The 23969-nt window shown below is 51.1% G+C and overlaps 1 protein-coding gene across 2 annotated transcripts in view; it reads left to right on the top strand.

The window, feature by feature from the left end:
- The first annotated feature begins 515 nt into the window (after positions 1–515).
- The window catches only part of LOXL2 (lysyl oxidase like 2), a 90009-nt gene continuing 66555 nt past the window's right edge, over positions 516–23969 (top strand). For both annotated transcript variants that reach the window (XM_055144629.1, XM_004610110.3), the window contains exon 1: positions 516–647. The gene's annotated coding sequence lies outside the window, so the exon portion shown is untranslated. The remainder of the gene's footprint in view (positions 648–23969) is intronic.

The raw sequence follows: 23969 nt of genomic DNA, 5'->3' as shown, positions 1-23969 counted from the left end.
GCCTCTGGAGGAGAAGTAGATTTTCAAAACTACCCTGGAAGAGCACTTGGCGGTTTGGTGCACTCTGTTAGCGTTTGCAAATTCTGCCTGGGCTTCGGGCGCTGGAGAGAAAAGCTCCCACGAGGGCTTTCGAGTTTCCTAACTCTTTTCGTGCTGGCGCTTTTATTGAGCATCTATTAAGCGGCTGGGCCCGCTGGGCTCGGGCGTGGATTCAGAGACAGAGATGTGGGTGGGCGAGGAAGGGGAAGGGTTAATGCTGGCGGCCGTGCGTGGGTGGCGGGGAGCGGGATCCTTTCCCGGAATGCGCCCCCTCCCCGGCTTCCCAAGACCCCAGGTCCGGGAAGGCAGGGGAGGAGGCATCTGGAGAAGACGCATCAGGGAAGGGCCGCCCCGCCGAGCCCCCTCTGGCCCCGGGAGCGGCCGCTCTCGAATTACAACAAAAGGTGGCGGAGGCCGGGCCGCGCGGGGGCCGCCTTCGGGGAAGTGGGTGGGCCGGGGTGGGGTTTGCCGCCGACTCCCCTTAAAAGTCCCGGGAAACGACGGCGCGCTCCTGCCGCGGCTTCCGAAGCTGGAGCTCGCTTCCTCGGGCCGGCGGGTCTGCGCGGACCGCAGAGAGGGGCGCCGGGGACCCCCAGCCCTGCTGCCAAGTAAGCGCCCCCCGCCGTCCCTGCCGCAGCTCGCGGGCGCACGAGCATCCCCGGGGCTGGGCTGGAGGACGCGCCCCCGCGGAGTTGGGGCGCTCAGGCGCCGGGTACCCTGAGGGTCTGGCGTGGACGGGGGCGCCGGGGCCAGACTTTGGAGGCTGCGGGCGCTAGGGGGAGCCTGGCTCGGGGCGCGGGATGCTCGGGGCTGGGGCGCACGGAGCTCGAACTCGGGGGTCTGCAGCCGGCGACAAAGGCGCGGCGGGTCGCTGGGGGAGAGCGCGGGCCGCGCACGTCCGTCCCGTAGCCCGCTGCGGCGCCCCTCCCCACACCCCCGCGAGCGTCCTGGGGCTCGGGGCACGCGGCCGCACGCTGCCCGCACGAACTCCGCCCCCCGCGAACCTGGTGGGTGGGAGGCGTCGCGGTGCCAAGAGTCGGGAGAGCTGGCTTGGTTGGAAGGGGCGGGCGGGATTCCCTCCTACAGAGACCCTCGGACCCTGCGGGGCCCGGGGAGGGGGGTTTCGGAGCGCGGCCGGGGGTGGGGGGTGGGCGCAGGCGTGCACGGGAAAGCACCCCCAGAACACCCAGAACAGGACAGCGGGAACTCTCCGTGCGGTCCTTTTCTTTCTGCGCCAGACAAAAGTTGCGCTTTGGTGTCGCGGGTGGAGACGCCACGTCTCCCCGGATGCGAGCTCCCCTCGCGCACCGCCGCGAGCCTGGCCTGGATCCCATCCCCCCCTCCGTCCCCCCACCCAATTAAAACCCCACTTGGTTCCCCTTGGCGCGGATGTTCGCGTTGTGTGGAACTAGACGGTCAGGGACCGCGACAAAGACAGTCAATTTTCCCGGGCCGATCCCGGATGAGGGACCAACTGGGCGGACGCAGCTGAAGCTGAATCTTCATCTGTTGTTCCCCGTCCTGGTTCGCTGTATCGGCCCCTGGAGTGACCACCAAGCCCTTGGCAAGGCAAGGCGTGCGGGGAGGGCGGGGCTGTTTTCAAGGCGACTTCTTTTCTGGCCACTTAGAGTGATTTCGTGGCAAAGATAATAAGAAACGTAGGTGTGGGGACCTGGGCGTGCATTGACACTCGAAGGTGACCTGGTAGAGGCTGGAGGTGAAGATGAGTTCATCTGCGCTACCAGCCCCTTATCTCCAGTCCTCCATCCCGGTTTCCGGTTACCAGTGGTCTGGAAGAATAAGGAGGGGGTTTGTTTTGATTTTGACCTCACCCAGCTTTGGCTCTGTTCAGTGCTTACTCCTGGTGGTGTGCTCAGGGATCACTCTGGCCAGCCCAGGGGACCACATGTGCTGCCAGGAGTTGAACCTGGGTTAGCTGCGTGGGCGGCAAGTGCCTTCATCCATGGCCCCTGAGTGAGGTATTTTAAGAGGTCACAATGCTCAAGTTTATGGCAAGCTGCCTAATGTTACTTCGATGCGTTTTGTTATTGTTAAATGTTCCTGTACCCAGTTTATAGCAAACATAAGTATGTGTGTATAGGAGAAAGGTAGTAAATCAACTCTATTTATGGGATTTAGCACTATCCACGTCTCAGGTGTCCGTGGAAAAGGTCGGGCGTGTGCATGTGTGAGGGGGAGGGGGCGTAGGGCCGGCGGGAGGCGAGGTGTGGTTACAACATACCAGCCTTGGATAAGGTCCCCTCATCCCCTCCCGCCCACCAGGAGTACTGACCTCTGCTGGCCTTTCCCAATCATTGTCCTCTGATGCCAGTGTGAGAGACTTGGTAAAGGAAACAAATTGTGTGTTTTGCTAGTTCTGAGTCGTTGTAAAATGAAAAATTAAAATTGCACAGAAATAGCGAAGACCCCCTGTACTTCCTACCCAGTGCCAACGGTTCTCACGTTTTTGCTACCCTCACTTCATCTATCCCTTTTCTCTTTTTCAGTGATGTGCTTTAAGACTAAATCCCAGGCAATATGTTGTTTTGTCCCTTTGTTACCCAGTGTGAAGTCTAAAACTATTAAATGATGTGCTTGTTACATTAAAAAAAATTTATGGGGTATCATTTAATTAGTTCATACTAAAGCCCCCAGATTTTCCACAAATTTCTTTTACAATTGATTTGAGTTTTATTTTGACAGTCGGTCTTCGTAGAGAACATTATTACTTTCAAACCAATTTTTTGAATCCGTGGTGTCATTTGATAGTTTTGTTTGTTTGGGGGCCACACCCACTGGTGCTGGGAGGCTACTCTGTGATTCAAGGGTTGTGCCCAGCAGGGCTGAGAGGACCGTGCAGTGCCGGGCGTCGAACCAGGTATCCTGCTTACAAAGCATGTGCTGCAGCCTGTTGAGCCGCCTCTCTGGCTCTGGCTCTTGGTTCTTGCAGAGTTCCTCCAAATGATGAGGCGGGTGCAGTTGAATTCGTCTTACGGCTACATTTGCTGCTGTCCACATGGCACAGCTGGTGATGGTCGAGCCAGGACCTCGCTAGCCTCATCTCTGGTGTAAGGTGCTCACTCTCCTCGGTGCCTGGGACTCGGAGCCGCTCTCCCCAGAGCTGGCTCTGACTTCATCCTAGGTTTATCACTTCCTGCGCACCTGCCAACAGGAATTCCTGTGCAAATACTTAGTAGTTGGTCACTTGGCACTGAAGAGAAATTTTGCAGCTGAAAAAATCAGCAAGCTGGGTTCGTGTCTCAGCGTATTCTAAAGCTACACCCGCAGCGGAACCTCTTGAAGGTAGCACCGCCTATCTGAATTGGAAAGCATCTTCCTTCAACAGCGTCCTGTCTCCAGGATCTCAGAGGATCAATGAAATGACTCATTGAGATTCCGAAAGAATAAAATTCCATTAAGAACCATTGCTTTGGAAGGGCCAGAGAGATGGTACATCTCTTAGGGTGCTTGCTGTCCATGCAGCATACCCGGATTCAATCCTCGGGACAACCACAAAGTTCCCCCTGAACCCTGCCAGAAGTACAGAGTCAGGAGTAAGCCATGAGCACCCCTCCACCCTGCCCTCAAAAAAAAAAAATGAGTAATTACCTTGGAGTCTGAACTGATAGTACAGGGGGAAGGCTCTTGACAGAGTGCATGTAACTGCTTTAAGACAAAGTTGGAATCCCTGGCACCCTCTAGGGTCTCCCATGCACCCCTAATAGTGACCCTTGAGAATAGAGTCAGGAATAGCCTCTGGGCACCCCCAGGTTGTGCGGGGGTGGAGGGGTGGGGGTGGGGGTGGGGGAGGAATCCCTGGACCATGCCTCCTCTGAGTATCACCCAGTGTTGTGGCTGCTGGTGTCTCCCAGCCATACTCAGCCAGCCGGACACACTGGCCCATGCTGATGCCCTAGCTGTGGTGCTACTCAACCCAGCGTGGTTGGGACCACCAGGGCTATATCTGGTGTGCTGGGACCACACAGCGCCCGGGTCTGACATGGATCCTGTACTTGGCAAGGCAGGTGCCCCAAACCCTGGGCTCTCCCCAGCCCAGTACTCCAGGCCCTCTTACTTCTTACAGTTTCAGTGTTTGTGTTTCTTTGTTTTCAAGCGGGAATGCTAAAGACATTATTCCTGCATCTTCAGAGATGGAATTCTCCATCGTTGGCCTGCAGTGTGGAAGGAGGAATCCGTCTGGAGACTGTCTGCTCTTAGGCTCACTGCCCTGAGCTAGATAGGTTTGTTCATTAACAGCCCTTCTTTAAAGTGGCTCCTTAGGGGTGCTGGGGAGATAGCTCAGGTAGAATGCACGCCTATATGTGTGTATTTAGCATCTGCAAGCGCCTGTGTTCTGACTGGGGCCCCTAATCGGACTCCAAGAGCATGACCCGGTATAGCCCTGATGGTTCTGCTGTTGCACCTTTGCACTGTCCAGCCCCAGCACTGCTGGGGATGGTCCCAACACCGCCTTCCCCCACCTTCTGTGCTGGATGTGATAACTAAGTAAAAAGTATCTAAGTAAAAAGTAGATATAGAAGTGGAGAAATCTCTCCAATCCCACTGCTCAAGATTCGGAACTCAAGAGAGGCAAGGCATTAGCTTAGGCCTCACGATTTTGGGGTGAGGAGTTGGTTGGGGCTCACTGGACAATGCTCAGGTTGCTCCCGGCCATGCCTGCGAGACCCTGTAGACCAGCAGGAATCAAACGTGTTGGCTGTCTGCAAGTCAAGTGCATTAGTTCCTGTATTGTCTTTGGCCTGAGCCACACAATCTTTGCGCAGCCATAAACTCCCGCCTCAGCTAATAGGCTGCAAGGGGGTAGAATTTCTTTCTAGGCAATCCCGTGTCAACAGTTTGAGTCGCTTCATTCCTTTTACAGTGCTGGGAGCTTCATGGGGGTGGGGTGCGCGGTGTGTGTGCATTTTCCCACTCCCCAGAACCGTTCAGAAGAACTGCTTATAAAGACTTTCAGGAGAAGGAGCTTTGTGGCCGGACCACAGCTCAGGGTCTCACAAACCCACCTGGGCTCTGGATGAACTTGTGGCTGTTGGATGAAGGGGTAAGGGCCTGCCCTCTTCTGGGCCCACGGAACCAGCAGGACCAGGGAAGAGAGAGGCGCGTGGGTGCCCAGACACAGATGCACTGCACTGCCTACCCCCGGGGCCCCTGCTGCTCTTGGTGGGACCAGGAGGAGGGAATCTTCAGGCTGGCTGCCTGGCAACCCACAGGCCTGCTGCCACACGGCCACGGGGCCAGTGCCACCCACACCTGGCCTCTGAGAGATCGAATACTGGACAGTCCCACTCAGGTGAAATAAATGACAGTGACAATTTAGATAAGATTTCTGGGTATTTTTCGTTTTGTTTTATTTATGTTATTTTATTTTATTTTATTTGCTTTTTGGGTCATACCCAGTGATGCTCAGACGTTATTCCTGGCTCTGCACTCAGGAATTACTCCTGGCGGTGCTTGGTGGGCCATATGGGATACCGGGGACTGAACCTGGGTCGGCTGCGTGCAAAGCAACCACCCTACTCGCTGTGCTATTGCTCCAGCCCCCAGATTTCTGTGTACTGTTGAAAAACAGCTTGTACTTCCCATGGCACACATGGTAACTTCGGGTAAGTTGTGTGTCCATAAATCCAAAAGTGGAGCGTGAGCAAGCATGGACAAGGATGTGGGGAGAGTCGTGGCTAGGAAAAGGCCTTGTCTAAGGCCTCTGGAGCCCTTCCCTTGGAATAACTTGAATATTATGTCTAGCAGCACGTGCAGAGGGCAACCCCAGGACTTCTTCCTTTTTCATGTCAGCAACGAGCAGCCGCCCCCAAGGTCCATAGCAACGGTTTCCATTTGTGTCCCTTGATGTGGTGCCAGCACAGTGCTGAGAATCTTCTGTGAAAATATCACTTGTCTGTAAAGCATACACAGCCCGAGAAGATAAGTTACGTCCATGAGTTGTGAACAGCTGAATTTGCTGTTTGCTTACGCAGTCCTTGACTCGGGTCCCTGACCCCCCACCCCAGCCACGCTGGGGCTGCCCTTGGCTGGATGGAACACAACTCAGCTTTCCCAGGGTTTTTTTTTTTTCCTCCTAAATATCTCACCCTCCCTTTGTTAAATGAATTTTTATTAAAAACACCCTGATGCACAAAGTTGTTCGTTTATAGCTGTTTGAAACATCTAGTGTTCCAACACCATCAGTGTGATTTTCCTTTCACCAATATCCCGTTTCCCTCCTTATCCCAAACTGCCCCCCCCCTTCAGGTATATAACAAATGCACTTCATGTGGCTTAGTCCAGCAACATTTTAAGAATTAGCAGATAGGATGGTGAGAAAATAAATCAGAAAGAGCCAATTTGGGACTACTATGTGATTTTGACCTATGTAAGCAAGAAAATTAAAACCATTTAATACAAAATAATAAAATGCTTATTCTTATTTACATATATGTTTTCAACTCTAGGATCTGAAGTATATCACATTACATTTTTTATACTTGGATCTCATGGCAATAATCATGTCTCATTTGTCATGAATGGAACATTTAAAGCAATTCTATATTAATATATTTTGGAGCTTGCATGGAATAGGTAAAGCCTACATTGTAAAATTTTCCTCCACACTTTATCTAAACACTGTGGTTTACGAAGTTGTTCATGATGATTTGTTGCAGGATTCAGTGTCCTACCACCATTACATCTTCCCACCGCCATTACCTCCAATTTTTCCAACCACCCCTTAAACCTGCCCCCATAGCACGGCCCCAATAATTTATTTTATATTGCTGGTTATAAATAATTTGCTAAAAGAATTATCAAAAAATATTTGTTTTAGAAGAAAGTTTCTCACCCTGGAGCCCTTAAACCCTTGTACAAGAGATCACGGAGGTGTTCCAGGTTAAGCCTTCTGTGTTTATATTTTGTTAATCGAGATTCATTGCCTTCTGTATTACATCCCACCCAACCTGGTGTGCTAATCCTCATTTATCAGTGTTGGAGAGTTTGAGATGTCAAGCAGTTGCATATGTGGCCTCACAATCCAGGAACTCCAACATTTTTAACAGGGTCATACATATTTCTGGAGTTAAATTTTCTGGGTGGTAGTTTTGGGGCATGTGTGTGACTGTCGGGGCTTCCAGAAGTAGGAGATGGAGGGTGGAGAGGTAGCCCATCCCTGACTCCTTGAAAACCTGGAGATTTCAGTCACAAAACACGCATACCTGAGTTTTTTACAGCAGATTAATTTCTGGGTGAAGCCCATCCTGAGCAGAGGGATCTGGCCGTGAGCGTGGCTGTGGTTGTGGCGTGCGGGAGGGAACCTTCAGCTGCTGGGGCTCTGTTTGGGTGGATGTTGGGTTCACCTATCCCTCTCGGGGGTGCCCCGGGCCACTCAGCCTAATGCAGGGTTCAGAAGAATCCCTCAACTTCTTCATCTCTTTCTGAGATGTGAGTCTCTGGAGGAAAGCTGAGCTTACATGGCCATAGTGCTGAGGTGATCAGTCGCCATGACTGCCAGGGCGTCTGGAAGTACTGGAAAGTGGGGGTCTTCCCTCCTTTATATCCCCCCTTTTTATGGCGGCTCCCAAGCAGTACCTGGAGGCTCGGATGCCACTCCTGGTGATGCTCTGCCAACTAGACCAATGCGAGGGCCTGAGGATGTGGAGCTGCCCAGGCTCTGCACCATGAGGGTCATGTGACCCCAGGGGTGGTTGAAGCCAAGAGACACGGGAGGTTTATGCTCCAGGGGCCATGTGGTGTCAAGGCCCGAGTACATGGACCCACTCCTGACCACTGAGCTGTACTCCTGACCACTGAGCTATCCCTGTGGCCCCCTAAATAGCTTTCTAAACATTTTCTAAAAACAAAACAAAAATTGAGTCAAGTACATTTGAGGGGCCAGAAAGAGAGCGCGGTGGGCTGAAATGCCTCCTTTGCATGTGGGCATCCAGCTCACTACATAGTCCCCTGAGCACCACTGGGAATGGCCCCCACACAAAATCTTTAAAATACATTTTTGCTCCCAAAAATAACAGGCCCGGGTAGAGTGTTATCAGTCCTAAGCATACACATGGACAAACTTTGGTTTTTGTTTTTATTGTGGTTATACATTACATTATATGTGTGTTGGGGTCTCTGTGTGTATGTGTGTATGTGTGTGCTGGAGTAGAAGCCAAGTCTTTAAGTGTGTATGGGGTGTGTGTGTGTGTGTGTGTGTGTGTGTGTGTGTGTGTGTGTGTGTGCTGGAGTGGAAGCCAGGTCTTTAAGTGTGTGGTGTAGTGGTATTAACTGTGTTCACACGGAAACTCTCCCCACCACCCATCCTCTGAAATTTTTCCTCTTCCCAAGGAGAAACTATCCTTTTGATTCCAACGGCCCCATCCTCCCCTCCTTTTAGCTCTTGGCAACCCACTCTTCTGCTTTCCCTCTCTGAGTTTGGCAACTCTTAAATATCTTCCTTAACGCATTGTCCTCAAGGATCAGGTTACGGACTCTCTGCGAGTCAGTTTCCTCCTTTCCTTCCTTAATTTTGTTTTGGAGGCGTTTGAGTCACACCTGGCAATGCTCAGGACTTCTGGTTTTGTGCTCAGGGATCAGTCCTGGTGGTGCTCTGGGGACAGTCTGTGGTATCAGGAGTCAAATTGGAATCTGCCACCGAGTAAGCCTGTTACCCCGGTACTATTTCTCCAGCCATATTTTTGTGGTCGTTTTTCCCCTAACTTAATTTAAACACTGTGGTTTCCAAAGTTACTCATAATACAGATGTTTCAGGTATTCGATGTTCCAACACCAATCCCAGCACCAGTGTGACCTTCCCTCCATCATTATCCGTCCCCGGTTTTCCACCCACCCCCCAAGTCTGCCCCCTTAGCAGCCTTTTTTTTTTTTTTGCTTGTTACAACAAAATGGTAAATGGAATGATCCAAAAAAGCTAAGTAGAAAAAAAATTGGTGGAAATTGTTATATCTCACCACAGTATTATTAACGTCATTGTCTGGATTTACTGAGCTGTCTGCTGCCAGTTGAGCCTTCTGTGTTATTTTTGCTCACTGAGCTCCGTGGGCTTCTGTGCTGCGCTACCTTCTAATTTGCTGTGCTCCTGCTAGGCTGTCCGTATTAAAGGATTTTGAGGTGTTGTGTGGCCGAGCTGTGGAACTGAAATGAGTCTTTGACTTGGAATCTCATGAGATTTGTCGTGAATCTGGACCATTTGTGTCAAAGGCTGTGGGGTACAGGTGTGACTTCTGAGGCTACAGCAGGGTAGGGACGTAGCTGCCCCCCTTTCTGAGGAGGCCCCAGGGTTTTCAGCCCAGAGACGGGTGTACCTTGGGGCTTCATTGGCTTGGTGTCTCTTCCAAGGTGAGTCATGGAGAGTGAAGCTGGGTCACTTACATGCCAGAGACTGCAGGGAGGTCGCCCGCCCCACTCTGAGAAGGCCTCAGAGTGTTCAGCCTGAAGACCAGTGTACCTGGGAGTTTTATAAACCAGCTTTATTATTATTATTATTATTGCTTTTTGGGTCACACCTGGCAATGCATAGGGGTTACCTCCTGGCTTTGCACTCAGGAGTTACTCCTGGCGGTGCTCAGGGGACCATATGGGATGCTGGGAATCGAACCTGGGTCAGCCACGTGCAAGGCAAACGCCCTACCCGCTGTGCTATTGATCCAGCCCCAGCCTTATTTTTAAATTTTTAAAATACTATTATTACATGGGACTGGGGAGATAGTATAGTAGCAGATAAGCCGCTTGCCTTGCATACAGCTGAACTAGATTTAATCCTGGCATCCCCTATGAGCCCCTGAGCACCTCGAGGAGTGGTTCCTGAGATCAGAGCCTGAAACAACCAAAGTAAAACAAGAATTCTTTCAAACATGTTAAGCTAGGCTGGGAAGATGGTATAGGAGGTAGGACACTTTACTTGTTTGGGGCCGCCCTGGGCTCAGTCCTGGGCCCCCCAATTATGCTCCCCTATGATTCTCTCCTTCTCCCCTTCTAGGAGTGACCCCTGAGCACAGAGCCAGGAGTAAGCCCTGAGCACCACTGGATGTGACCCAAATACCAATGCAGAAAGCTGCCTCAAAGTCAGATGTTTTGAGAGCACTCAGCTTGATGTCCAGGGAACATTTAAATGACTAAGAAAGGGGGAAAAAATGACTTGTGAAACCCATGGGGTTTCTAATGCTTTGTAGGGGTGCAAGTGATTTGCACAAAAGGCTTTCACCCAAGGCGACCCCCCCTTCCCCACCAAACTCTCGAAGCTGCGCCCCCCCCATCCACCCCACTGCTACCCCCTCCCACCATCTGCTGTGACGCCGGTGTCACTCCCTTGCCTCACGACATCCCCGGTGTCATAGCTCCAGATTTGCTCCCATCCTGACCGTCCTCATTTCTCGTGCCGTGGGAAACCACTCACCCCTTGCAACCACCAGGGATTTTTCTAGAATTGGGGTTCATAAACTTAGATAAAAGGGCCAGCTAGCAAATACTTGAGGCTTGACTGCCTCTGTGGTCTTTGTCACGCTGGTCAACACCGCTGTTTTTGGTGGGAAAGCAGGCGTGGATATTATGTGAAGAGTGACTGGCCATCTTCCAATAAAACTATTTATAAAAGCAGATTTGACCCGTGGCCTGTCGTTTGCTGACTCCAGCTCAAAGGCACCCTCCTCCCCACCCCCCTCCTGCTACCTTTCCTTGGCTTCCGCTTCTCTTAGCATCGCTCACAGGTTTCCTGACAGGCCCTTCTCTGGTTCTCTTTTCCAAGGCTTCTAACCACTGTCCCTCTCTCACCTTCCTTTTTTTTTTCTTTTTTGGGTCACACCCAGTGATGCTCAAGAGTTATTCCTGGCTCATGCACTCAGGAGTTACTCCTGGCAGTGCTCAGGGGAACCATATGGGATGCTGGGAATTGAACCCGGGTCGGCCGCATGCAAGGCAAACGCCTTACCCTCTGTGCTATCACTCCAGCCCCTCTCACCTTCCTTTTTGACTGTAGCACTGTACCACTGTTCTACTGTTCATCAATTTGCTCAAGCGGGCACCAGTAATGTCTCCATTGTGAGACTTATTACTGTTTTTGGCATATTAAATATGCCACGGGTAACTTGCCAGGCTCTGCCATGTGGGCGAGACACTCTCGGTAGCTTGCTGGGCTCTCCAAGAGGGACGGAGGAATTGAACCTGGGTCGGCCGCGTGCAAGGCAAATGCCCTACCTGCTGTGCTATTGCTCCAGCCCCTTTTTGGAGTATTTTGGGACCCCTCCCCCACCTGGGTTGTTGCCCTCCCCCTCCCTTCCCTGCAGTCCTCACCCTAGCTCTTAGCTTCTTTGGAAACCTGCTCAGCTGTCTCTAGGGTTTCCTGTTTCTCGTTCCCGGTTGTAACCAGGCCTCCGGAGTTCTATTTCTGGACCGTTTCTTACATGTGCTGCTTCCCTGTCTACAGTCATCTTGAGGACTGAAACTGCGACAGGTTCAGCTTTGACTTGCCAGGCCCGAGACAGTGATCCTCAAGGAGCAGATGCTGATACGTACACGCGCTCAGCTGAATGCAAGTTTAAACAGCTTCAGTGACACGTTTCACATGCAACTCACCGGTGTGAGGGGGTTCAGTTGATGGCCCTTAGCATATTCATAGATACCATTGCCTTCACCATAGGTAATTTTAGAACATTTTTTTTGTTTTTCTCTTTGGGGATCATGCCTTTCAGTGCTTGGGAGTGATTCCTGGCTCTGCACTCCTGAATTTCTCCTGATTGTGTTTCGGGGGACCATTTGGGATGCTGGGGATCGAACTTGGGGTCAGCCTTATGCGAGGCCAGTGCCCCACCTGCTGTACTGTCTCTTCGTTCTTGTCATTTTGGGACATTTCATCAGTACAGAGAAACCTGTACTCTTTAGCCATCCCTCTCTTGTCCCACCCCACATTCTGAACCCTACATAGCCACAACCTAAGTTTTGGTCCCTGAATTACCTATTCTCAATATTTCATGTGAGATATTACATAGCCTTTATTGGCCTTTATTTGTGTGAGGTAACACCTGGCTATTGTGTGGCACATGTAAATTCTTCGCTCCTTCTAATCTTCAGATAATATTCCATTGTCTGCGTATAAAACATTTTGTTTTGATTGCTTCATTAATTTTGATTGTTTCCATATATGGCTATATTATGAGCAGGACTGTGAACATTCATGCACACATACTTCATTTGGAGTTAGATTTTCAATTCTAAGGAATTAGGGGTAGAATTGTTGGTGACTCCCAAGCTGGTGATCTGAGTGCTACACAGCAACCACGGAATGGTACCACCTTCTGCAAGAACCATTAAGAAATGATGTGGCCTGGGTCAGAGAGATGGTTCAGGGGTTCAGGGGTTCAGGCTGTGACCTAACGTGTGGCTAACCCTGATTCTGTCCCTGACACCACATGGTCTCCCAAACAGCACGGGGTGTGGCCCCCAAACAAAAACAAAAATACTTGTGGCTCCCAAATAAAAACATAAAAAAGGTATGGTCCCTTTTTGTTGTTGTTTTTGCTTTTTGTGTCACACCTGGTGATGCTCAGGGGTTACTCCTGGCTCTGCACTCAGGAATTACTCCTGATGGTGCTTAGGGGACCAGATGGGATGCTGAGAATCAAATCCGGGTCGGCCGCATGCAAGGTAAATGCCCTAACCGCTGTGCTATTGCTCCAGCCCTGTGGTCCCTAATTTTTATTTTTATTTTTATTTATTTATTTTTTTTTTTGGTTTTTGGGTCACACCCGGCGATGCACAGGGGTTACTCCTGGCTCTTCACTCAGGAATTACCCCTAGCGTTGCTCAGGGGACCATATGGGATGCTGGGATTAGAACCCGGGTCGGCCGCGTGCAAGGCAAACGCCCTACCCGCTGTGCTATCGCTCCAGCCCCTGGTCCCTAATTTTTAAAAAATTATTTACTCATTGAATGTTCTTGGCACTCTGTCCAAATGAATTGGTCCTAGATGTATGAGCTTATTACTGGACTTTCCATTCCTTTCCTGGTCTCTCCTGTGTTGGAATTGCATTGTCTTGACTGTTGCTACGTTTTAGTGCCTTTTGAGATCGTAGAACTGCGTCTTTCTTGTACTTCTTCCTCAGAATTGTCTCACCACTCTAACCCCTTCACAATTTCATATGAATTCTAGAATGAGTTTCCCCCAGGAAAGACGTTGTTTGGATTGTGCTAGGGATTCTAATTATTCTTCATCCCTCTTTAAATCTCATTTTAACAGTGTTAAGTTTTCTGATCCTTGAATGTGAAAAGTTTTTCCATTTATGTAGGTCTTTGATTTCTTTCAACAATTTTTTTGTTGTTTTCTGGGGGATAAGTTTTGCATAAGTTCTGTTAAATTTATTTCTAAGTATTTCATTCTTTTTGGCATTATTATAAATAGAATTTTGGGGGCTGGATCAATAGCACAGCGGGTAAGGCGTTTGCCTTGCATGTGGCCGACCCGGTTCAATTCCCAGCATCCCATATGGTCCCCTGAGCACCGCCAGGGGTGACTCCTGAGTGCAGAGCCAGGAGTAACCCCTGTGCATCGCCGGGTGTGACCCAAAAACCAATATATATATATATGGAATTTTTTTTATTGTGGGCCACACCTGGTGGTGTTCAGGGTGTACTTCTGGCTCTCTGCTCAGGAGCGGTCACTCCTGGCAGGACTCGGAGGACCAGGTTGGCTGTGTGCAAGGTAAGCATCCTTCTTGCTGGACTGTCTCCTCCAGGCCTTAGGAATAGTTTTTAAATTCCATTTTTGTATTTTTTGAGGAGTCATACCTGGCAGTTGGGGTGGGAGGGCTCCTCCTGTCTTGGTGCTGGTGGTTGCTCTGGTGATGCAGGGGTGGGGCTCAGAACTTGAGCTCCTGTATGCAAAGTGCCCTTTGATCTCTCTGTGTATATCCTTTCAATATCATTTCCGAATTACGCCGAGACAGTGTTTCAGGATACCACTCATCTTTACATATTGTCCCTGTAACTTTGCTGAGCTCTTTTCATCGTAGTCTTCTAGTGGATTCTTTGGGACGTTTTACAAACAAATGTGATTCTTAAAAAGCACATCTTTCAGGCACAGGAAGTGCAAAGGCAGGGAAGGGCGGAAGCAGCTGTGTTCAGGGCTCAGCCCCCTGCAAGGAGCAGAGTGCTCGGGGGTGCGGGTTGAAGCCGGTGTGGGGAGAGAGGAAGCGACCCCCGCCCGTAGCTGCAGTGGGAGGCAGGCAGGCCTTGCCCCCAGCTGCAGTGAGCAAACGCGGGTCCTTCTTAGAAGGTGGCCAGGATAGACTTCTGATGAGCACCCATGTCACTGGCCCGTGCACAGGTGGCTGAGAAAGTCGCCCCCCACCCCCCAGTAACCGCGACAGTGTGTGGGTCTCTGTGTGTTTGCCTCAGCCCTCTGCATGATTTCATCGCCGAATGAACGCTGGTGACACAGACCCAGCTGGCTCGGTGCAGCTGAGCCCGGCCAGCTTGGTGATGTGGCGGTTGGTGTCTGCGGTCTTACTCACGGGGCCTCTGGGGGGGAGCCAGGGCTTTCGTGGACGGCGCTCTCCCGCTGCCAGCCCTCCGGAACTCGGGAGCAGGGCTGCCACCCCACCTTCCGCACGGAGCTAGACCCCCGCATCATGCCAGAGAGGGGGGCTGCGCTCTCTGCCTCAGCTGCGCCTGTGTTTGCTCAGCCTGTGGGATTTGTGCTCCTGAAGGGCTGACTGGGGTGCAGGTCGCATTGCTCGGACGAGAGCTGAGTCTCTGGGGGGAAGCCCTGCAGGGGCTGTCCCAGAGGCATGTTCTCGAAGCTTCCCGACTCCATCTCCTACCCCGCCTCTCCGACCTCCCGACCTCTCTGTCTGTACCTCAGCCAGCCCCTGGCCCTCCGCCGTGTAGGTCTTCGCCTCCGTGGGCTCTTGCTGTCTACACCGCCTGGCTCACCGACTGTATGTGTTGGTGTTCTGGCCTGAGCTTCTGTTCTCCTCCCCCTGCCTCTCTGTGTTACGGATTTTCACAGCGAGGAAAGTGGGGAAACGGGGCCGCTGTTGGTCAGCGGGTAGGGAGTGGGGTGTGTATGTTTAAAACCTGTCCCCCAAGTAAGATGATACAGACACAGGGAGTCCCGTTCTGAAGCTTTCCTAGGCTGTTTTTGATTTCATATTTATGACGTTATCCCTCCACCCCTCTAAGCCAATGACCACACTGAACCCACTCGGGACTCGAACCCACCAAGACCCTCAGACCCTCTCTGCGCACAGAAGCAGATTGGAACCTGGCCCTCCTGGCCCTGCCTGTCTTTTTTTCGCGGCGAGGAGAGTAGCAGGGGAAATGGGCGATACGGAACCTCACTGACTGGAGCGAGCCTGACCAAGACACACACCTCTCTCTTCCCGGGGCGGTTCGTTCAGACTCCGGCCCGGATCCCTCCCTCCACGGCTCCTATGACCCGCAGGCCGCCACACTGGCGCGAGAGTCCCCTGCCCTTGTTCTCTCACCGTCTCAGTCCCCAGCACTGGAGACTGTGGTTCAGCACCCCAGGAAATGGCCTGGATCAAATGAGAATCCACCCGAGGCTCAGGAATGTGGGGAAACCCAATTGGTCACAACAAATTCTACCTGACAAAGACCTCTTTCTGAAGGCTGAGAAGAATTCCGTTTTGTACGCTACCTTCTCACCGTCTCCCTGTGCCCTGAGCATTCCCGCTCGGGGACCAGAAATAGCCTGTTCTGAGGTGGAATCTTGGGCCAGAGGCCAGTGGCCCTGCCCTGGCCAGCTGGTGTCAAAGTCGGCCTTCTTGTCTGAGGGGGGGGATGGGGGGCCCCTCCCGCACCCTGCTGGTTGGCCTTATTCTCAGAGCCGCTCCATTCACCAGGCGGTTTCACTCCACAAAGGGGCACATTCCATGTGGGGCCCGAGCAGCCCGGGACCACAGCTGGGGGAGCCTCTCCTCACTGCACTGGGCCGTGAATGGGGACCATTCATTCATCCCACCAGGGGAAGCCTGGGAAGCCCCCCCCCCCCAGATCTGAATGCTGACATCCGCAGGGATGTACGGCAGAGCCGCAGACCTGGGGAAAGAGCTCAGCCGGGCCCGGCGCTGCTGTCTCACCGCAAGTCTGAGCCGAGCATTGGCCGTGAGGGGCCCCAGGGCTTGGCCGTGCTCCCCATTTGGGATGGGCCGTGGGCCGTAGAGCACAGGTCGTGGAACAAGCACAAGGAATGACTCTCCCTACTCGACCCACAGGGTCCCCGAGAGTCAGGCTGGAGGGGGGACAGCTCTGAGAATACGTGAGAACAGTGTTTCTAGTCCAATAGTGACCAGCTCTCACTATGTCTGGTGATAACACAGTGTTGGTGCTGTGGATGGAGTCATCTGGGCTTTTTTTTTTTGTCTGGGGGCCACAGAGTGAGGTGTCAGTCAGGGGTGAGAGCCACAATCCGTCACCTTGTATAGGAACAGAGTATGAAAGTCAAGATTCTCTTCACTCTTCAGAAAACCTTGAGAGGCAGGTTTGTTCCATAGTACAGATGCTTCTTCTTTTTTTCCATAATGTAGGAGCACTGCTATTTATTCAGCCACTGATTAAGCTGATTGAATTGGGCATGAACTCCACATTACTTTTTAAAAAAATGTTTTTAATTTTATAAGTTAGTTTACGGGATACTCTCAGTAGCTTGCCAGGCTCTCCTTGAACTGGGATTAGCAGCATGCAAGGCAAATGCCTTACCTGTGGCATATTGGATATGCCAAAAACAGTAACAAGTCTCACAATGGAGACATTATTGGTGCCCGCTTGAGCAAATCGATGAACAATGGGACAACAGTGCTACAGTGCAGTGCTATAAATTAGTTCACAATGTTTGATTGCATTCAATATTCAAACACCAATCCCACCACCATCACACCTTCCCACCACCAAATTCGGGATGTTTCCATCCCAAACCCCAATCCCTGTCCTAAAACACAACCAAAATAATATATTTCGTATTGTCTGTTATGAAAACTGCTGAACATGCTTACAAAAAAGTGTTCATATAGGAAACAGTGTGAAGATTGTTCTATTTTGGCAGGAGCCATTAAGACATTCTATAGGATATCACTAACATGTTGTTAAAGTTTGGGTGATGTGAGCTTTGGTCTATATATCTGAAAATATGTATATATGCACATATATATTTCCCTCTATGATTTGTTGCCTACTATCTGAACCCCATCAAATGTGGTGTGGTAATTATGGGGAATGGGTAGGGTAGGAAGTGTTTTATGATGTGTTGTGGTCCAGGGGTATGTTTACTCATATGTGAGGCTCAGCCCGAGCGCATGGGGAGCTGCCTTGAGCGTGGCGGTGGTTGGGTTGTGGAGGTATTTGGCTGTTGGAGCTGGGTCCCTTGGGGGGGAGGGCTCTCACCCGCCCCACCCCCGGTGAAGACAGCCTGGTGCAGGAACAGAACAATCTGTGGCACTCTCTTTCGGAAATTTTTTTTTATAGTCTGTGGGTCTTGGCCGTTGATGAGGTTACATGGCACCAGGGGCAGTTTGTGGGTGTGACTGCCAAGCTACTGGAAAACTGGGGACCTGGGGGGAGGAGGCCCAGTCCTGATCCAAGCGGGCCTGGAGCTCTCAGTCACGGGTTCCCGCTACCTCTGCACTACAGGCCTTAACTGCATCTTTCGATCTCTTTTGAAGTTTATGGGTCTCTGAAATAAGGCCAATAAATGAGCTTATATAGCTGAGCTAGAGGTGGTTTGTGGGTGTCTCCCACATCCCTAACTTTTGGCTGTTTAATTTCTTGGTAAACTTGGCCCCAAGTTGTTGGGGTCTGGTCAAAGGCACAGCAGCAATTTGGGGGTATCTGGAAGTCTGAAGGCACCATCAGGCTGCTGATGCACTTGCCCCGCAGGTACAGATTGACCTGCTGGCAGCACCATACCCCCTCAGATGCTTTCCTAAGACTTGGTGAGGCAGTTGTGCTAGAGGAAGAGAAATCTTTGTGTTGCCCGGGGAAATCTCGAGACTTTAGGCTTTAGGAGCTGAAGGTCCTCCTGTGAATGGTGTTTGTCGGTGTCAATGGTGTCAATGCAAGTAGAATACTTTGTGATCAGGTTAAGATCAGCCGAGCAGGATTCAGATATAGAAGCTCCTTTTCTCCCATCAATTATCCCCCACCTTCAATCCCCAACCAAGCTCTCTGCATGAGCATGAGTTAGTTGGCTTAAACGTTTCTGGACACTATAGACTCCTTGAATACACCATCCCTTTAAACTAGGAACAATTTAGCACCTAGTTTATTTAGCACAGATAAGGTTGCCTTTGGCAGAGAGTCTATTGCCCCTGCGCCTGGCTGTCTTCTCTGGGGCCCCTCAGAGAGGGTGGGCTTCAGTTTCCCTTCCCGCCCTGAGCAGAGCTCCCATGGCCGAAGACCTCTGGCGCCTAGCCACAGCCATGCTTAAGGCCCCTCTCCACACGTTCGGATGAGCCTAACCCATGAAGGAACCAGCAGAGGAACCCAGGTGTGTGGGACCTGGGGTGAAACCTCCAAGCCTGCTTGGATCAGGACTGGACTTCTTCTGCCCAGATTCCCCTTTTTCCAGTAACTAGGTGGTCACACTCAGGGACTGCCCCCGGTGCCATGTAATCCCACCAGTGGCCAACATCCAGAGACTAGAAAACCAAGCTCCCAGAAGCCTAGTTCTCCCTCTGGGAGAACCTGGCAAGTTACCGAGAGTTTCCTGCCCACATGGGAGAGTCTTGCAAACTCCCCATGGCGTATTTATGTGCCAACCAATAACAATGATGGGTCTCATTCCCCTGACCCTGAAAGAGCCTCCAAAGCGGCACCATTGGAAAGGACGAGTAAAGAGAGGCTTCTAAAATCTCAGGGATAGGACAAATGGAGATGTTACTGAGACCACTTGAAAAATTTGACGATCAACAGGATGATGATGATGATGATGATGATGATGATGATGATGATGATGATGAAGGTTGCCTTTGTATTTAGGTAATTAAGCCTTTCTCCAATATAGCAAATGTACATTTTTAATTTTCAAGTTGTTTCAAGAACCAGAAACAGCTACCTAAACTCATTCTTGGGAGTTTCCAGTATGCCCATTTAGGGCAATCTCAAGGTTGAAATGAAATATAACTGTACTTAACTAGGCAGTTTAGCATCAGCCAATTCACATCTAAATAGCTTGACCCAAGTCAACCACAACAACATCTGTTTGCTCCGGGATACTCAACCTGAATTTTCTGGACTACTTACTCTATGAACACAGTCTTTGATTTGCTTTTTCCTGAATAGAAGGTGTTTCTTGTTTCTCTTTTAAAAGTTTCTTCTAATTACATAGAACTCCTATTTGGAGGTAAAATACTGAGAGAGAAATTCTGTGTGTGCCTGAGGTCACAGGGCAAATAAGTGGTAGAAACGGGATTTGAACTCAGTTCTATACGATCAGCCTTAAGGCAGGTGCGCTTGGCTCACTGGCAGCAGGGGGGTGTTCAGACTGATGGTGAGGGGGAAAGTAGGCAGAGCCTGGTCTTGGCATCACCAAGAATTCTTTCCTCCTCTGACGACACAGTGCTGTTTACCAACGGCTGGACGCTGTACCCACCAGGGGGCTGAGTTGGATGTAGAAATGTCCTTCACTGCTTAGCCAAGAGCCAAGAGAAAATACTAGAGAGATGAATTACCACTTTCCCTTAAGCCACATCACTGCCAACTTTCTGCTAACGTGCTCTAGTTCCTGTTCGTCCAACACTGCAGCTCTCGGGCATCTTGCCTCGAGCCTTCTGATGCTGACCTACTCCTGAGCTCAACCGTGTGAATAATTAAACACCGTCTGCTGGAGTCATTCCGAGACTTCATTTGGCGCTCACCGTATTCCCTCCACGGTGAGCCTTCCTCTGAGATACTTCCCCTGCGTGACGGAAGAAGGTTGCTGGAACCTGAGCTTGGTCGGCTGTGTGTGAACAGGCTGCAGACTGTTGAGCTGCCTTAGCTGGCGTATGTTCAGGGGAGAGTATGTGCCTAGAATTTAATTCCCATGATTCCCAGTGATGCAACCGCCTTGGCATAGATGCTTGAGCTGTCAGTGGCCTTAGAGGTATTGAAAGGTAAAGGCTGAGCATAGATCTTCCAGGTGCCGGAGCTCTCTCACTTGTGTCCGATAGATGCACATTGGAAATAAAATATGTCGCTTGAGAACAGAGAGAGAGGAGATGAAGCGGGAAAAGGTGTCAATTCAAATGTCACTAGACCCATCAGATGCACAGAGAGTAGAGAAAAAACTTACCATAGTCTGTGATTGGGTACCAGAGAATCTAGGCGACATCGTGCACTTTCGTTTGGTTCTATTTCTCATGCAAGTTAAAATTGTTAGCTTCAGGACAGAGAGATAGTACAGGGGCCAGGTGCTTGCATTGCCCTCCTCTGACCCAGGTTTGACGCCCCTGGCACCCCATATGGCCCCCAGGACCCCCACCAGGAGTGGTCTTGGAGCACAGAGCACCATTGGGTGTGACCCAAAAATTAAAACTTCAAATAAAAAAAAAGTCAGCTCTTCTTAGTCATTTAGACTCTAGTATAATTTACTTTTTCTTTCCTTGTCCCTCTCCTCCCCTCCCTTCTCCCCTCCCATCCCCCACCCGGCAGTACTGGGAGCCGCTTCTGGCTCTGTGGTTGGGGGTGTTCCCAGCAAGGCTGAGGGGACCTTGTGGTGCTGGGGATCAAGCACATCTAGCCTGGTTTTTATTTTTTAATCAAAAATTAAGTCAGTAGCCTTTTGTTTGGGCAACACCCATAGTGCTGAGGGGTCACTCCTGGCAGTGCTCAGGGGACCGTATCTGGTACCAGGGATTGACCCAGGAGCACATGTCTTAACTCCTGCTCTGTCTCTTGGGCCCCAACCCAGAGGAGTCTTTTCAAGCAAGCTGATCCCAGGACAATGCAGATCTATCAGAGAGTGCTTGTCTCGGGAGAGATACGAACTGTTGGGGAATGAAGGGATTGGCTCTGGTGTCCTGCTATCTGTGTGCAAATCCCTGCCTGATCACTTACTGACGTGACTAGGAAAACCACGTCCCTTGGGTTTTTTCCTCTGAAGACAGGGATGCTGCTAGTACTTCTCTCACAGGGTTCCTGCAGCTCTGCTCTCCAGTTCAGCCCAGGGGGCCACCAAGCACTCAATGCGCTAGTCCGTGCTCTTCAACCCATCTATACCCGCACACCAGCTCTCACCCCGCACATCAAGGCCACAGGCTGGTGCTTGGAACCACGGCGGTAGACACTCACTTTTAGCCTTTCTACATGTACGTGGGCATTGGTCCGTGCACGGGTGGTTGAAGAACACTGTGCTATCTGGAGTTGAAATGAACTGAGTGTACATTAGATTTCAAAGACTTTGTGCAAGAAAGTCTCATTAGCAAATTTATACTGTTTGCATATTGCAATGATGACATTTTTTTTTCTTTTTGGGCCACACCCAGCAATGCACAGGGCTTACTCCTGGCTTTGCTCTCAGAAATCACTCATGGCAGTGTTTGGGGGACCATATGGGATGCTGGGAATCAAACATGGGTCGGCCGCGTGCAAGGCAAACACCCTACCCACTGTGCTATTGCTCCAGCCCCTACACCTTTTTTTTTTTTAACTTTGCCCTTTTTTTTTTGGTTTTGAGGCCACACCTGACGATGCTTAGTGGTTACTCCAGATTCTAGTCTCAGGAATTACTCCCGATGGTATTCGGGGGACCATATGGGGTTCTGGGGATTGAAGCCAGGTAGGCTGCATGCAAGGCAAGCACCCTCCCTCCCCACTGTCCTGTAGCTCCAGCTTTCATTTTACCTGGTTTAAAATATGACAGTCGAAAATGCAGCCTTACAAGTGAGGCTTGCATTATGTGTCTATTGGGAAACATTAGTCTAGATCAGAGAATTAATCATACCTGTAAAGCACTTTGGTCGCTGTCATTGGTACAGTATAGGTAATCAGCAGACACAGGGCTGGTTAGTTCATTGTTTTTGTTTTGGGGGGCCACTCAGGAATCATTCCTGGTGGGGCTCCAGGGACCCTACGAGGTTAGCCACATGCAAGGCAAGCACCTTACCCTTCTCCTCTCTCTCTCTCTCTCTCTCTCTCTCTCTCTCTCTCTCTCTCTCTCTCTCTCTCTCTCTCTCTCTCTCTCTGGCCCTGCTTAGTTAGTTTTAAATTCAACATTCTCTTTAACAGAAGCTCACCTGAAGCACCAGCCCCATTGGCCCCCACGATAGACAGCTGATAGATGAGCAGAGATTTTCATTTCAGAACAAGGTGTGGAGTGGTCATAAATGGATACAGCAAAGAGGCAAGGGCGAGTCTGTTGCCCGCAGCCGGCTCCCCACCGCACTCCTGCAGTGCCTTCTCGTACCGTGTTCTGCTAAAGGGTAGAACAGCTGAGTTGCTCCCACAAAGTGTCCTCTGTGCCTGTGTGAGGCTGGCGTCTGTTCAAAATGGCATCTAGGGGCTGGAGTGATAGCACAGGGGTAGGGCGTTTGCCCTGCATGCGGCTGACCCGGGTTTGATTCCCAGCATCCCATATGGTCCCCTGAGCACTGCCAGGAGTAATTCCTGAGTGCAGAGCCAGGAGTGACCCCTGTGCATCGCTGGATGTGACCCAAAAAGCAGGAAAAAAAAAAGACATCTGTGTGGGCTGGTGCTTACAGTGGGCTCCAGCTCACGAGAATGTAAAACCAACTAACCCGGCTGCAGACAGAGGGAGAATGGAGGACAGTTGGGGTCTCCAGCTCCCATGTTTCCCAGCCCCCCTGTCCCCTCCAGAGCCCAGCTCCTGGTGCTGGAGGTGGGCCAGGAGGGAGGGGAGAAGGACTTGAACCTTGGCAATCAATGGTGGCACGAGGGGGGCTGCAAGCAGAGCTCCCCACCAGCATTAGGCCTTGACAAGCCCCTGAGGGCTCGCACCTGCTTTGGGACCCACGTCTTTAAGGACCAACAGGCATGTGTGAACAGCTGGACACGTTGCCTCGGATGGGGGTGAGGTGGGTTTAGCAACAAAGACAGATCCAGGGAAGAAGCATCACAGAGCTCATACCGGAGCCTGGTCCAGACTGCAGAGTCGGAGGGATTAGCTTCTAGAAAGACTGGTCAGAGCAAGCAGGGCAGCAAAGTCCAACCCATGAACTGCGCTCTCAGTGAGAAGTTTGAGGGCAGAGTCACCGAATCTTGGAATCAGAAAGGTGTTACTCTGGGGGAATGGTGGGCACACGGGAGCCTCAGGGACGACTCCTGGCTTTCATTCAGAAATTACTCCTGACAGTGCTCAGGGGACTATATGGAGTGCCGGGGGCTGCACCCAGGTCAGTTGCACAAGAGGCAAGTGCCTCACCTGCTGTTCATGGCCCCGGCCTGAACTAGAAAACTGCTGTTTGCCCGTGTTTGTACCTGTTCTGATAATCCTATTAGAAGCAGGTGTGATTTAATATGACATTATATGGCCAAGGATGTAGTTCAAAGGGCATGCGCAGGTGTTGTTCATGCAGATCATTGCCCTGGTAGTGTCTACTCAGCCCTCCGCCATCGAGAGAGGCATGACTCAAACCTCAAGACCCCCAGAAGAGAAGTTTTTGCTATGGCAGAAAAAAGAGGGTGTCTTGCGGGGGGGGGGGGTTTGAGTCCAGTTTATGGCCCTTGTCTCGGGCCTCAGGGCAGCCGAGTGTGGCCGTTGACCGTGGCCAGCTGTGGTGTGGGAAGGCACCACCCGGCAGATAAAGCCACAGCCTGGGGCTGGAGCCGGGCCTGAGGCCTGGAGGGAGACAGGATGAGGTCATCAAGCTTCTCCTGTGCTTTGTCACCGCTTTCATTAGCCAAGTACATTCTGTTTCGGAGCAGAATCTGTTTTACTTCTGAGGAAGCGGGAGTGATTTTCT

Source organism: Sorex araneus, chromosome 7 (genome assembly GCF_027595985.1).
Source record: "Sorex araneus isolate mSorAra2 chromosome 7, mSorAra2.pri, whole genome shotgun sequence".
Lineage (NCBI taxonomy): Eukaryota > Metazoa > Chordata > Mammalia > Eulipotyphla > Soricidae > Sorex > Sorex araneus.
The sequence above is the reverse complement of the archived record's forward strand: the minus strand, read 5'-3'. Positions and strand labels throughout refer to the sequence as shown.